Below are 16360 nucleotides of genomic sequence, written 5' to 3'. Positions count from 1 at the left end.
GACAACATCAAGATCCAGCTCACTGCCTTGGGAATCACAGAATTTAGCAAGTTAGTGGAAGCTGCAATAAGGGTTGAAAAAGTAAGAATAAGTGAGCAAACCAGAAGGGAGAGACAGCAGAAGAGGGGCCTAGGTCAGTCTAGCTCATCTCCTGCACCTGGGAAGAAGTTCAGAGGTCCACCTGCACAGGGTTCAAGTCAGCCACATGGTTAGGGTTAGTCTCAGGGGCCCAGGCCACAGTTCACCCCTAGGAGAGGTCAGTCCACACCATCAGTGGGCAGCTCTCTAGGGATGGGGTTCAGGGGACCAGCCCCAACATCTTCTGCATGTCCACACTGTCTGAAATGGCACAAGGGAGAGTGTTTGAGAGTAACTGGTGCGTGTTTAAGATGTGGGTCGACAGAGCATCAGCTGAGGAACTGCCCACGTAGAACTACTACAGCTACTCCAACACAAGCAGACAGACCTGCTCCTGCACCGTAAAGAGGTAGAAAATCTGGCAAATCTGACGCAGTAGGACCATCACAGAGGCCTGCATCTGAGCCAATAGAGAGGCCAGATAACATACCACCTGCCAGAAATTATGCCCTGAGAGCTCAGGAGGGGCAAGATGCCCCGGACATCATCAGGGGTACGTTCTCCCTCTATAATGCACCTGTGCATGCATTGGTGGATACAGGATCCACTCATTCATATATCTGCATCAACCTACCCGTAGAAAGGGGGACACTAGTAGGGGAGAGTGGCCAAGACATTCTGGTCACTAATCCATTGGGTCACAGTGTAGTGGTGAACAAAGTGTACAAGGGTTGCCCGTTAAGGATTCAGGGGTATGAATTCTTAGCAGACCTGATTGAGTTGCCCTTCCACGAGTTTGACGTGATTTTGGGAATGGACTGGTTGTCACGTCATCAGGCAATAGTTGATTGCAAATTGAATTGAATTTCTTTGAAAACTTCTGAGGGTAATGAGATCACTATTGTGGGTGAAAGGACAGATTTCTTGTCCAATGTTATCTCAACCCACGTGCAAGAAGAATGATGAAAAGGTGTGAAGCCTACCTAGCACATGTGGTGGATACTAGGCAGGCTAAGCCAAATTTGAGTGATATACCCACAGTAAGAGACTTCCCAGAGGTATTTCCTGAAGAATTGCCTGGTTTGCCACCAGAAAGGGAAGTTGAATTTGCTATTGAGACACTGCCGGGTACAACACCTATTTCCATTGCTCCTTATAGGATGGCACCCACTGAATTGAGGGAGTTGAAGACTCAGTTGCAAGAGTTGCTTGATAAGGGGTTCATACCCCCCAGTGTGTCACCATGGGGAGCTCGGTCGCTTTGTGAAAAAGAAGGATGGGACTTTGAGGCTATGCATTGATTACCGGCAGTTGAATAAAGTGACAGTGAAGAACAAATATCCGTTGCCTAGAATCGATGATCTGTTTGATCAGTTGAAGGGAGCAGGAGTATTTTCTAAGATTGATCTCAGATCAGGGTATCATCAGTTGAGGGTGAAGGATGCAGATGTGCCAAAGACTGCATTCAGGACCCGATATGGGCATTATGAGTTTCTAGTGATGCCCTTTGGCCTAACAAATGCACCAGCGGCATTCATGGACCTTATGAACCGTATCTTCCATCCACACTTAGATCGGTTCGTAGTGGTCTTTATTGATGATATTTTTGTGTATTCCAAGACCAGGGAAGAACATGATGAGCATTTGAGGATTGTTCTACAAACCCTGAGAGAAAAGAAGCTGTATGCTAAGTTGTCAAAGTGTGACTTTTGGCTGAATGAAATTGCATTCCTTGGACACATCGTGTCACCGATGGGATTAGGTGGATCCCAAGAAAATAGAAGTGATGGAATGGAAGCCTCCCAGAATACAAGCAAGTCGAAGCTTCTTGGGGCTAGTCGGGTATTCTGAAGATTTGTGAAGTGATTTTCTTTAATAGCTGCTCCAATGACCAAGTTGTTACACAAGAATGTCAGATTTGACTGGAATGACAAGTGTCAGACCAGTTTTGAGAAGTTGAAGGCTATGTTGATAGAGGCACCAGTGTTAACACACAAGATCGTGAAAGGACTTTGTGGTCTATAGTGATGCTTCTCATAATGGGTTAGGTGTGTCTTGATGCAAGAGGGGAAGGTGGTCGCTATGCTTCCAGCAGCTAAGGCCACATGAATAGAACTACCCTACCCATGATCTAGAGCTTACGGAATTATCTTCGCTTGAAGATATGGAGGCATTACTTGTATGGGGAAAAGTGCTACATTTACACGGACCACAAAAGCACAAATACTTGCCAACCTGAAGGAGCTCAACCTTAGACAGAGGCGATGGATTGAATTCTTGAAGGACTATGATTGTGTAATTGACTACCATCACAGGAAGGCAAATGTAGTTCTTGATGCTTTGAGCAGAAAATCCATGACTTTGAGATCATTGAATGCCCGTCTATCCTTGGTTCCGGATGGAGCTATTTTGGCCGAGTTGCAAGTGAGGCCAAACTCGCTACAGCAGATTTTAGATGGGCAAAAGGCGATGAAAAGTTAATGGCTATTATGAGCAAAATCTCGAGGGAAAAGCAATGACTATGAGGTAAAGCGGATGGGTGTCTGCACTACAAAGGAAGACTGTGTACCGGATAATGGGGAATTGAAAGCCGATTCTAAAAGAGGCACACACCAATGTATATGCTATGCACCTGTGAAGTACAAAGATGTATCGTGATCTCAAGCTTCAGATTGGTGGCACAGTATGAAGAAGGACATAGCCGACTATGTGACTAAATGCTTGACATGTCGGCAAGTCAAGGCAGAACATCAAGTTCCATCGGGTTTGCTACACCTATACGCATACCGAATGGAAATGGGATCGGTCACCATGGATTTTGTAAGTGGTCTACCTCTCACCGGAAGAAACATGATGCAACATGGGTGATAGTGGATGATTGACGGTCAAGACACTTTCTACCGATTAGGACCGACTACTCACCGGAGAAGTTAGCGATTGTATATCAGTGAGATAGTTAGACTGCATGGAATTCCACTTTCCATCATATCTGATCGAGACCCAAGGTTTACATCGAGATTTTGGAAGAAGTTGCATGAATCCTTGGGTACACAACTCCACTTCAGCACAGCCTTCCATCCTCAGACGGATGGGCAATCAGAAAGAGTAATCCAGGTAAACAATTGAAACTAATGAAATTGATACAAATATTGAATTAAAATGATAATAATAACGTGAAATATATGTCAGGTCCTTGAGGATATGCTGAGGAGTTGTGTCATTGAGTTTGAGGGAAGTTGGGATAGATACCTCCCACTGGCAGAATTTGCATACAACAATAGCTATCAAGCTAGCATCCAAATGGCCCCGTATGAAGCATTATATGGGAGAAAATGTAGAACTCCAGTGTGCTGGACTGAATTGGGCGAAGACAAACTGGTGGGGCCAGACCTGGTGAAACAGACTGAGGAGAAAGTGAAACTAATCAAAGCCAACTTGAAGGTTGCCTCAGACAGACAGAAATCTTATGCCGACCTGAAGAGAAAAGAAATAGAATATGTGGTTGGCGACAAAGTGTTCCTCAAGGTGTCACCGTGGAAGAAGGTATTGAGGTTTGGAAGAAAAGGTAAGTTGAGCCCTAGGTTTATTGGCCCATATGAAGTCATTGAACGTGTGGGACCAGTAGCCTACAGGCTAGCTTTACCACCAGAGCTGGACAAGATCCACAATGTGTTTCACGTATCCATGCTTAGAAGATACCGCTCAGACCCTTCACATGTCATCTCCAGAGAAGAAATTGAAATACAACCGGATTTGACATATGAAGAAGAACCTCTACGGATCCTGGCTCGGGAAGTAAAAGAGTTGAGGAACAAGCAGATTCCACTGGTGAAAGTGCTTTGGAGGCACCACAACACCGAGGAGGCAACTTGGGAAAGTGAAGAAACGATAAGGCAACAGTTCCCTCAACTGTTTGCATCAGGTAAATTTCGAGGACGAAATTTAAATTAGAGGGGAAGAGTTGTAACACCCTCCCTGTAGCAATTCCATACATTCTACTGTTCCGGTGACCGGTGTCGGTCCGGACAGCTAGAACGTCCGGAAAAATATTTAAACTAAAGTGAGGAACCATAATTAACTCAAATATTGATAAGAAAAATTTAGTAAAAATTTTAGAAATAAAATACAAACAAGTTAAACGAGCCGGTGCCCTAGCGATGGGTAACCAGAGGGAAGTTGCGGTTCTCGCAACGAGGAGCCCTAGACCCGGGGAAAAATTCATAAAATAATTTTTGGGACTCCAGAGAAGGGTTATTGAGGTTCCCATGGCATTAGAATGCCAAGAAAATACCTAGAAAAATTTTTCAATCGGTACAGACAATTTTGGCCCGTTGAGCCAAACGGAGGGCATTTTGGTCATTTCGCCTTCAGAGGTGATTTTTGGCCGACTTGTCCAGCTAAGTAAATAATTAACATGACATAAAATATGAATTAATGTTGATGAAAAAATTTTTTTGAAGTGAGTAGTGATGAAAAGAAAGGAAAAATAAAAAAAAAGGCTCATTTATGACATCTTGATGATGTCATTTACAAGCTATAGCCAATTACAATTAAACAAACCATTAACCAAAAAATAAAAGAGATAAATAAGACCAAATAAAGACCAAAGGAAACAAAAAACGTGAGCAGCCTTCTTCCTCCCCAAAAATCAGCCATTTCCTTTGCCTTACCCAACCTCCATTGACAACTTCAAGCAAGCTCACTTTCTTACTTTGTTTCACCACAAAACCCTAACCTCTCTTCATTAAAATTTTACCCCACACCTTAAACAAGCTTTTGGCAGCCAACAAGAGGAAAGAAAGTGAAGTTTTGAATAGGGAAAAATCTGCCCTATTCAAGGTTAGTGCATTAGATACTTAAAACTCTTTATTTTTATGATTTGTAACTTGAATTGAGTAAGAATTGTAACTAAAATGGACAAGAATTATGTGTATACATACTATGAATTTTCGGCAGCCCTTGTGAAGGAATTATTTTGATTGTTTTGATGGACTTAGAGTGAACTAGAGCTTATGTTTAAAGTGTATACATATACATATACAAAGAATGAAAGAGTTAAATAAGGAATTTGTGAAAACTCATATGGAAATTAGGGTTTTGAGAAGTGAAAAATTGATCACATTTTGGACTAAAAAATAGGATTGCAAAGTGAAGATGTAGGCTGCCCTAGGACAGCAGCAGAGAGACTGAAAATTCAGTCCACTTGGAATGCCATAACTTGGGCTGTGTTGCTCCAATTGGTGTTTGACCAATTGTACATGAAACTAGGCTTATAATGGCACATTTTTGCTGAAGAAACCATGCCCAAAAGACCAAAGCAAGAGGACCAAAACTTGGCCCCAATCTGGATACCCTGCAACTGATTCTGCAGAATTGACCAAATGAACAGTAACTGTTCATTTGGCCATAACTCACTGTAGATATGGTCAATTGACCTGAACGTTTTACAGCAACAAGTTAAGACATAGACAAACAACTTTCATGAAGGAACCTACCCCAAATTATGGCCAGAACCCATTCAACCAAGTGACTCTAGTTATCAAGTTATGTTATCAGAGATATGGTCAATTCTGCATATTGGCAATCCGGCCAGCTGTGGTTTTTGGACCATATCTAGAGCTACAAAACTCCAAATGGAGTGATTCAAAAAAGTAAATTCAACTAGACAAAATAAGGAACAACTTTCATGTTTGTCATTTCCTCAACTTCCCACTGCAACAGGGCCCAATGGAACAGTAAAGTTGGGTCTCAAAAACTGAAATTTCTGCCCTCTTAGAATTAAGTTGAGAAATGGAAATGGCAATCAATTCCAACAAGTTTTAAATACAAAATGTGGTATGTTTGGGGTGTTAAAACCAATACACCTATTTTCTATCCAAAAGTCAACATTTTTGTTGACCAATGAGGTGAATAGTGACATCAAAACTTAAAATTCACAAATTGAAGAATTTAAAAGTTTCAAATGCCCTAGTATACCTAACAAGATTGGTTTGGATAGTTTGGCATGCCAATAGGGTTCGATTAGTCAGATCGCACATGGCAATATGCCATTCTGTGATTTTATGGCTTTTAGCCATTCTGACCTTGTATTGAGATTTGGCCTTGTGCCTGATGTATTTACAGCTTGTTAGCTATTCTGTTGCACACCGGGAGATGCATAAGTGACCGATGGTGTGACGGCCCGAGGTACTAGGTACCCAGTGCCAGTTTACCCGTTATCCAGTCCAGTCATCTAGTGTAGGTTACTTGGGCAACCAAATGAATGAAAGTGAACAAAGTTAATGAATTAAGGTATATACCCATACTAAACAAATGAATCATACACATTCACTACATATTTGTTTTCTTGCTATTTTCTTTTATTATATTATTGCACCACTAAGCATTATTGCTTAGCGCGTTGCTTTTGCCACGCGTAGGTATTGGAGATACAGATCGTGAGCCCAGTAGACCGCAGACTGGGTGAATCCATCCTGCAGTTCTGCACAGTGTCCGTGTCACCTCAACTTCTGCAGTGCATTAGTAGGACACTAGGTGTCATTTTGGCATTCTGTAATAAATTTTGATTTTCTCATATGTAATTAAACTTGTGTAATATATATAAATGTTCATGTAAATTATGAAAATTTTATTTGTGAATGGAAAAGTAAATGTTTATTTGTGATTTATACTTGATTGTCACATGTGATGGATGTTTGAGAAATGGAAAGGTTGTTGAGAACTGAAATTGAGAAATATTGTTGAGATTTTGGATATTGGAGTTTAAGATGATGGAATACAAATATTGGAAGTGTTTTTAATAGGTTTTGAAGAACTGTTTTCTCCATTTTTAGCCGGTACTCCGCCGGATTTTCTTTAAAATCTTCGGAACCTCAAATAAATAATACTTTTGATAAATGGCTAAAATAAATTATATTTCATAAATTATATTCACAAGCATGGTATAAATTAATTAAGGTATATTAGAATGTGCCAGTACACCGTGTGGCATTACTTACTCGGGTATACTGTACACGGGTAAGGGGTGTCACAGAAGAAGCATGATATGAGAGCTAAGTGTTACATGCTTGCTTCCATGAGTAATGAGTTACAGAAGCAACATGAGAACATGCAGAGTGCGAGTGAGATCCTCCTTCACCTACAAGAGTTGTATGGTGAGCACAGCAGGAATGCTAGGTATGAGATATCTAGACAGCTATTTTGTATGAGGATGTTTGAGGGGCAGAATGTTGGGGATCATGTCCACAAGATGATTCGGCTGATTGAACAGTTGGAACATCTTGACTTCAACATGGATTTCCAACTATAGACGGATTTGATCCTTCAGTCCCTTCCTGAGTCTTTTGGGAATTTTGTGACAAATTTCCATATGACTAAATAGGAATACACCTTAGCTGGTTTACTCAACATGCTGGTTATTGCCCAAATGAATATGCCAGGCAATAAAGGAAAAGAGGTAGCTTTGGTTGCATCTTCTTCTGCTGGAAAGTCCAACAAGAAGAAGGGCAATAAGAAAAAGAAACCTCAGATTCTTGGTCCTTCTAAGAAATTAGTTAAACAGAAAAGGAAGACTAAAGCTGATGGAGGCAAAGGAAAGTGTTTCCACTGCCAAAAGGATGGGCATTGGAAAAGGAACTGCCCAGAGTATCTTGCTTCTCTGAAGGACAAGAAGGATACACCTTCGGAAGCTATGTCCATATCTTGTTATTTAGATTCTGATGATACTCATAGTTCATCTACAGCTTGGGTTTTAGATATCGTGCGCTTCACATTTCTAATGATATGCAAGAACTAGCAAACAGTAGCAGCTTGCGTTCTCAAGATATTAGAGTCCGGATTGGCAATGGCTCAATTGTTGAAGCTTTAGCCATAGGATCTAAATCTTTTTACATATTTGGACATGTTTTGTGTTTGGATAATATTTTATATGTACCTGATGCTTTTAAGAACATCATTTCTATATCTAGTTTGACTAGAAATGGCTATGAATTTCAACATCGATGATGTTTGCAATATTTAGTTTGGAAATAAATATGTTGGTTCGGGTTATATGAATGATGGTCTTTATTATTTGGATAATAATGACAAACACAAATTGAATGCAAGTGATCTAAAAGAATGCAATGCCATGGTGAAAACCAACTCAAGTTCAAAATATATTTGGCACTTAAGATTATGTCATATTGCAGAAGATAGGATTGCAAAATTGGAGAAAATGGGAATTCTATCCTCATTGGGCTCTGAGTCTACTCCAACTTGTGAATCTTGCCTTCAGGGTAAAATGACTAGATCACCCTTTGTTGGACAAGGGCTAAGAGCTGAAAATATTTGGAGCTAATACATAGTGATGTATGTGGTCCATTTAAAGAAATGGCTAGAGGGGGTTTTCATTATTTTATTACCTTTACTGATGATAAATCAAGGTTTGGGTATTTGTATTTGATGAAATACAAACATGAATCTTTTGAAAAGTTCAAAGAATTTAAATCTGAAGTAGAAAATCAAACAGGAAAGAATATTAAAGCTCTTCGATCAGATCGTGGAGGTGAATATTTGAGTACTGAATTTGATGAATACTTAAGAGAGCATGGCATTGTTTCTCAGCTGACTCCTCCAGGAACGCCACAGCTGAATGGTGTATCTGAAAGGAGAAATCGTACCCTATTGGATATGGTACGTAGTATGATGAGCTATACTGATATGCCAATCTTCTTTTAGGGATTTGCATTAGAATCAGCTTTGTATATTCTGAATAGGATTCCATAAATTCAGTTTCTTCCACACCTTATGAGATATGGCATGGAAGAAAACCAAGTCTTAAGCATGTTAAGATTTGGGGTTGTCCAGCTTATATCAAAAGTCAACACCGATAAATTGGAGACCGGATCGTAAAAGGTCGATTTGTTGGATATCCAAAAGATAGTTTTGGATATTATTTTTATTTGCCTACTTCACAAAAGGTTGTGATAAGTAGAGATGCCACATTTCTTGAACAACAGTTTGTTCAAGAAGGAGGCAAAGGAAGGCAAATAGAGTTAGAATTAGATAATTCTAACCAACCAACAGATCAGATGGATATAGATCCATCTAGTCGACCAATACCCGTTGATGAAACATCTACAGTTGTTCCTCGTAAAACAACCAGGGTATCTCACCCACCAGTGAGATATGGTTTTCTTCATGAAGAAGAACAAGAGTTGTCTACTCATGAAGAAGTAGATCATGGAGATGATCCACTTACCTATGAAGAAGCTATATCAGATATAGACTCTTCAAAATGGATTGATGCTATGAAATCCGAGATTGATTCCATGTATAAGAATCAAGTTTGGGATCTTGTTGACCCACCTGAAGGTATTATACCTACAGGGAACAAATGGGTTTTCAAGAAGAAAATTGGTTATGATGGAAAGGTAGAGACCTATAAGGCAAGGCTAGTAGCGAAAGGGTTTCGCCAAAGGTAAGGAATCGACTATGAGGAGACTTTCTCGCCTGTTGCCGTGCTTAAATCAATTAGGATTTTATTAGCAATAACTACATACTATGATTATGAGATTTGGCAGATGGATGTCAAAACAGCTTTTCTCAATGGATACATTGAAGAAAACATTTTCGTGGAACAACCTAGGGGATTTGAATCCCAAGATGGTTCCAAGGTATGCAAGCTAAAGCGATCCATTTATGGGTTGAAACAAGCTTCGAGGAGTTGGAACATCCGTTTTGATGAAGCCATTAAATCCTTTGGTTTTATCAAAAATGAGGATGAGCCATGTGTATATAAGAAGGTTAGTGACAGTGCTATCACTTTCCTTGTCTTATATGTGGATGACATACTGTTGATGCGTAATGACACAGGTATGTTGACGACTATAAAGGTATGGTTGTAAAATACATTCTCCATGAAAGTCTTAGGGGAGGCAACCTATATTCTTGGAATTTGCATCTATAGAGATAGAGCGAAAAGAATAATTGGTTTATCCCAAAGTCTATACTTGGAAAAGGTGTTAAAGAGGTTTAACATGCTTGATTCCAAGAGAGGATTGTTACCAGTGAGACATGGTATCCATCTTTCTAAAGAGATGTCTCCAAAGACACCTGAAGAAAGAGATAAGATGGCCAGGATTCCATATGCTTCGGCTATTGGAAGTTTAATGTATGCAATGTTGTGTACTAGGCTGGATATCGCATATGCTATTAGTTTGACTAGCAGGTATCAATCCAATCCAGGTTTGGAATACTGGATAGTTGTCAAGAATATTCTTAAGTACTTGAGAAGAACTAAGGATTTTTTTTTTATTTATGGAGGTGGAGACTTGCAATTGGATGGTTATACTGATTCTGATTTCCAATCAGATATCGATGATAGAAAGTCTACCTCTGGATATGTGTTCATTTGTAATGGAGGTGCAGTCAGTTGGAAGAGTTCCAAACAGAGCACGCATCGCAGATTCCACTACAGAGGTGAGTATATTGTTGCATCGATGTCGCAAAGGAAGCCGCTTGGATAAAGAAGTTCGTGATGAACTTATGTAGTTCCTTCCATTGAGTCGCCAGCCCACTACACTGTGACAATAATGGAGCAGTCATACAGGCTAAGGAACCAAGGTCTCACCAGAAATCTAAACACATAGAAAGGCGCTCCCACATTATCAGAGAAATAGTTGGGCGAGGCGATGTAGCCATGCAGAAAATAGCATCAGCTGAAAATCCAGCTAATCCATTCACTAAGCCTATGTCACAGACTCAGTTAGACCGACATCTTGAGAAGATAGGTCTAAGATATTATAATGAATGGCTCTAGTGCTAGTGGGAGATTGTTAGTAGTATGCCCTAGAGCATATCATTTAGTATGTATCTTGTACATATTTTTATTAATAAAAGGCATTTCCACTTTTCCGTTTGCATAATATATTTATGTGTAATAGAAAAGGTCCATTGATATTTTGTTAGAAATATTATTCTTAAGTTGTTAAGAATATGAGTGACAATATTTCTAGCACAAAGTATCATAAATAGGTTCACAATTGAGGATACTTCATAATAAGGACATGACTTATCCAGAAAGATTATATTCATGTTTGTTCCCAAGTTATTTATATGAGATATAAATAAGATGGAATGGTGAGTCTCATGCCATATAACAAACATGATAGGCATTTATAAATGATAAGTAGGCCGAACTAGTGACACTTATGACAAGCACATGGAGTTTACTCTTGTCAATGTTTTGTCATAAATCATATCAGTGCATATAATCTTTAGACCTGAGATAGCACAGTTATCTTGTATATAGGTAGTTTGAGTTTGATACTGCTTTCATACTTGTACTGTGTATGGGTATATGGGCATGTGTTGGCTCCTACTAGTTATATATGGAGGTAGGTGTTGATCAAGATGGAATCTGTTCCTTTAAGTAAATAGAGATAAAATCCTATGTTCATTTAATTATTCTTGATGTTTTCAAGTTCCTGTCTAGGACAGATAGATTTATTTAGAAAAGAGTTTCTGATGAGAAAATCTTTTTAATCAAGAACTGGAATTAAAAGAGAACATAATATTCATAGCAAATAGAGTTTGACATAAACCATGACTCTAGCTTGAGTTGGGATTTTGTAACAGAGAGATTCTTGTGCATGGTAACATATGATTATAGGTTCATTTAAGGTAAACCTTATTACTAATTGGGTGGCTATGGCATGCTATGCTAGGTGTTAACCATGGTCTATGAGGTTCATAAAATGATTTAGAGAAATCATTTATGGTAAGAAAGAGTTCTGATGATATTAAGAGTTGATATCATGTCTCATTGCCAATTAGTGATGAGCCTAGTAAGTCACACACATACACAAGTTATCACCTATTTAAATATGATTTAATTAATTAATTAAAGAGTTTAATTAATTAATTAATTAGGTTTGGTTTGCAATTAAATTGCAAAGTCCCTAACATGACTTGAAACCAAATCTAGATTATTGGATGTGTAGTATAAATTAAATTTATATTTAAAGTGTTTAAATATGAATTTAATTAATGAGAAATTAATTAATAGAGATTAATTAATTAATTTATATTTGATATAAATTAATTAGAAGAAGGAAAATAATTATTTTGGGTTAAGAACTCAAAATTAAGACACAGGAGCATTTTGGTCATTTCACAGTGTGACACGTTGCACCATGAGATGGTGACACATGGGATTACACATAAACTTGCCAAATGTTTTTTAATCATGTAAGATGATTAAAATCAAGATTAAATATAGGTTTGACACTTGGCACAGTGTGATTGGGTCACTTAAACCTAAAGCTAATCAAAGGGTGATATGTGGCAAGGGTTTAATGTGTTAACCTAGCTATTTAAGTGTGGTTATGAAAAGAAAAAATAACCAGCAGCCACTCCTCTCCTTTGTCACGCCACTTTGAGGTTTTTCATCTATTATTCTTCATCTCTCATCAATTCAAAGAGATTAGCCATCAATCTCTTGAATTAAGAACACTAGAAATTGTTTCTAGTGTCCTGTTTACATCTCTAATCTCTTAAAAGGCAGAACTTGAATTTCTAATAAATAGAAAAGCTTTAGAAGCTTTTCAAGGGCTGCCATAGGTGTTCTTAGTGTGGACAAGCTAGAGGGACAACATCTGGTGTCCTGAAGACGAATCTCAAAGGCGCAGACACGCTGCAGTGCATCAAAAGGTTAGTGTAATCGTTATTGATTTAATCTAGGGTTCTAAAATTAATCTGATTAATTTTAAAATCTTAAATGGCAAATACAGATCCAAAAACATATTAAAAGAGTTTTAATATGTTGTTTATCATTGAAATCAAATAGATAAAAATAAATCTTGCATGATGCATGTGACCCTAGGTGAAAATTTTTGAATTCAATGGTATAAACTTGTGTTTTTCACGCTTCCGTTCCTTCAACCACTCCTACCTTTTCTCTAATACTCTCATTTCGGACTTTATCTAGTCTAGTATGGCCATTCATCCACCTTAACATTCTCATCTCTGCAACTCTTATCTTAGACATATACGACTCCTTTAATGCCCAACACTCACTACCATATAACATGGCTGGTCGTATAGCTGTACTGTAAAATTTTCCTTTCAACTTATTGGGAATTTTGTGATCACATAAAATGCCCGTGGCACGTCTCTACTTCAACTATTCGGCTTTAATCCTAGGACTAACATCCATCTACTTGAAGGACAGAGTCGAGATATTTAAAGTGATTACTTTGGGACAGTATCACTCCATCCAAACTAACTCCTTCCCTATCACCAGTTCGCCTTTACTGAAATTGCAACGCATGTACTCTATCTTTGTTCTACTTAACTTAAAGCCCTTTGACTCTAGATTACTTCGCCAAAGCTCTAACTTTCTATTAACTCCTTCTTACGTCTCATCCATCAGAACTATATCTGTAACACCCTCACTATAGCAATTCCGTATATTCTACTGTTCAAGTGACCGATGTTGATATGGATAGTTAGAATATCTGAAAAAAATATTTAGACTAGAGTGAGGAGTCATAAATAACTCAAATAAGTATAAGAAAAATTAAGAAAAAATTTTAGAAATAAAATACAACCATGTTAAATGAGCCGGTGCCCTAGCGATGGATAACCCAGTGGGAAGTTGCAATTCTCGCAACTAGGAGCCCTAGACTCGGGAGAAAATTCATAAAATAATTTCAGGGACTCCAGAGAAGAGTCATTGAGGTTTTTATGGCATTAGAATGCCAAGAAAAGATTTATAAAATTTTTTCAATTGGTATAGACAATTTTAGTCTGTTAAGCCAAACAGAGGGCATTTTGGTCATTTCGTCTTTAGAGATGATTTTTTACCAACTTGTGTAGTTAAGTAAATAATTATTATGACATAAAATATGAACAAATATTGCTAAAAATTAAAATAAAAATGAGTAAAAAAGAAAAGAAAAAGAAAAATGGAATTATGACATCACATGATGTCATTAGAGAGCTCTCTACCAATCACAACTTAACAAAATTACTTAGGGGATAAAAAATGAATAAAGATGAGATAAAAACAAAAAAAATCTGCATCTTCTTCAATATGGGCAGCCGAACCAAAGGAAAAAAGAGAGAAAGAGAAGAGAGAAATCACCATTAAAGCTCCACCAAGCTTGAGTTCACCCACCATTTCACCTTAAAACCCCATCATCCCTTCACAAAAATTGATCCTCACCACTAGCACAATAATTGGACAGCAAAAAGAAAGAGAAAAAAAAGGAGTTCTCAAGCTTTAGGAATTGGCTAAATCAAGGTTAGTGCCATATTCCTTGCTTTTACATCTTTCTAAACATGAATTTAAGCTAAGTTAAGTTGAAAATTTGATAAAAACTGAATTAATGAGGCATGATTATGTTCCATGAAATTTTGGTAGCCTTGACATGAGTTAGGGTTAGGAGAATTCTTTGATTTGAAGTGACATATTAGTTGCCCCTAGTATAAATTATATGATTAGTATAGCAAATTAGGAGTAAGATGCATGAATTGGAGGCTTGGTTAATTAGGGTTAGGGTTTTGAAACTCAATTTTGGAGGTTGATGTAACTAAACTTAAATTAATGTTGTAATGGTCAATTAGTGACCATTTGGCTGTGTTTGATTAGGAAATGAAGTGATTTGTGCCATGGGAATTGAGGTTAGGTATGCTGCCCTTGGTGACCTGCAGGACTGGTTGTGAGTCTAGTAGGTTTGGGCAGCCATAAATGGAGTTGCATAAGTTCAATTGGTGCGTGGACAACTGGACATGAAACTAGACACATAATGGCACAACTTTGGTGGAGAAACCCTACCCAGAAAACCAAACCAAGTTGACCTAAAAATTACCCTAATCTGGGTGACCAACATGCTATCCCTGGAAAATGACCAAATGAACAGTATTTGTTCAAATGGTCATAACTCAGTGTAGAAAAGTTCAATTGATTTGAAATTTTACCAGTAGAAATCAGAGAATAGCCCTAAAACTTTTATGAAGAAGCAAAATCCAAATTCTGACCATAACCTAGTCAAATTGCTAACCAAACTTAGGTCACCAAATCTGGCAGGATCAAATTGCCCAAAAATTCTGGGTACAGTTCAATCCGGCCAGTTATGGTAAAATAACCATAACTTGGGCTACAAAACTCCAAATTGAGTGATTCAAAAAAAGAAATCTAACTGGACACAATAAGGAACAACTTTCATGAAGACAATATTGCCAAATTCCTACTATATAAATGACCAATAGAACAGTAAACTTAGTGCTTGAAATCTGAAAATTGTGAATAACTAACATTAAGCTTTGTAATGGTATTGGCAACCAATACCAACAAGTTTAGAATGCAAAATGTGGCATCTTGGTGAATTTAGGTTCAATAAATTTATTATGTATAAAAAAGTCAATAATTTGAGTGAATAGTAAGATGAATAGTAATACAAAGACACAAAGTGTAAGAACTAAATTGATAGAGGAAATTAAGGCATGAAATTTGGAATCCATGAAATGTTCATGGATTACTTGGAATAGGTAATTGAGATTTATACTCCCAACACCAGTGGAATTCATAATATATTAGCAAAACAACTTGAAGTATGAAATGTTCTTTACATGAATGGATTGTTGAATGTATAAATGAGATAAAAGTGGCATTTGTGATTTAAGTTCCCATCAAGAGAGAAAGGAAAAATGTTTTGAATACAACGGCACATGTGAACCATTGTTTAGAGTTGTGATCAATATGAATAACGTAATGAATGAATAAATGAACCATATTAATGTATGAATGTGACATTAGTTCTCATTATTGTAGAAAGGAAAAGTACTTTGAGTACAATGGTATAAAAGGATAATTGATGTGAATGGTGATTATATAAATGATCAAATGAATGTATAAATTATAATTGAAATTTATCATGAAATAATGAAGTCATAAAATACAATATATATTTAATGATATTATATGCCCTTGTATTACCTAAACATGTGTGTCAGATTGGATAGTTTGGCATGCCAATAGGGTATTGTTTTAGCAGTATTGCGAAAGGCTTTATGCCTGTATTCATGGCTTTATGCCCGTATTCATGGCTTTATGCCCGCACTCATGGCTTAAAGCCCGATTATGTGTTATGATGGCTTTTTAGCCATACTGACTGCATACATGGTTGACGTTCTGCGTCCCATGGTATGACGGCCCGAGGCACCACGGTGTCCAGTGCCAATGACCTATTATTCAGTTTAGTCAGCCTGTCATAGGTTACTTTGGCAGTCTAATTTA

The sequence above is a fragment of the Hevea brasiliensis genome, chromosome 7 (assembly GCF_030052815.1).
Source record: "Hevea brasiliensis isolate MT/VB/25A 57/8 chromosome 7, ASM3005281v1, whole genome shotgun sequence".
Taxonomy (NCBI): Eukaryota; Viridiplantae; Streptophyta; class Magnoliopsida; order Malpighiales; family Euphorbiaceae; genus Hevea; species Hevea brasiliensis.
Note: the sequence above shows the minus strand (reverse complement) of the source record.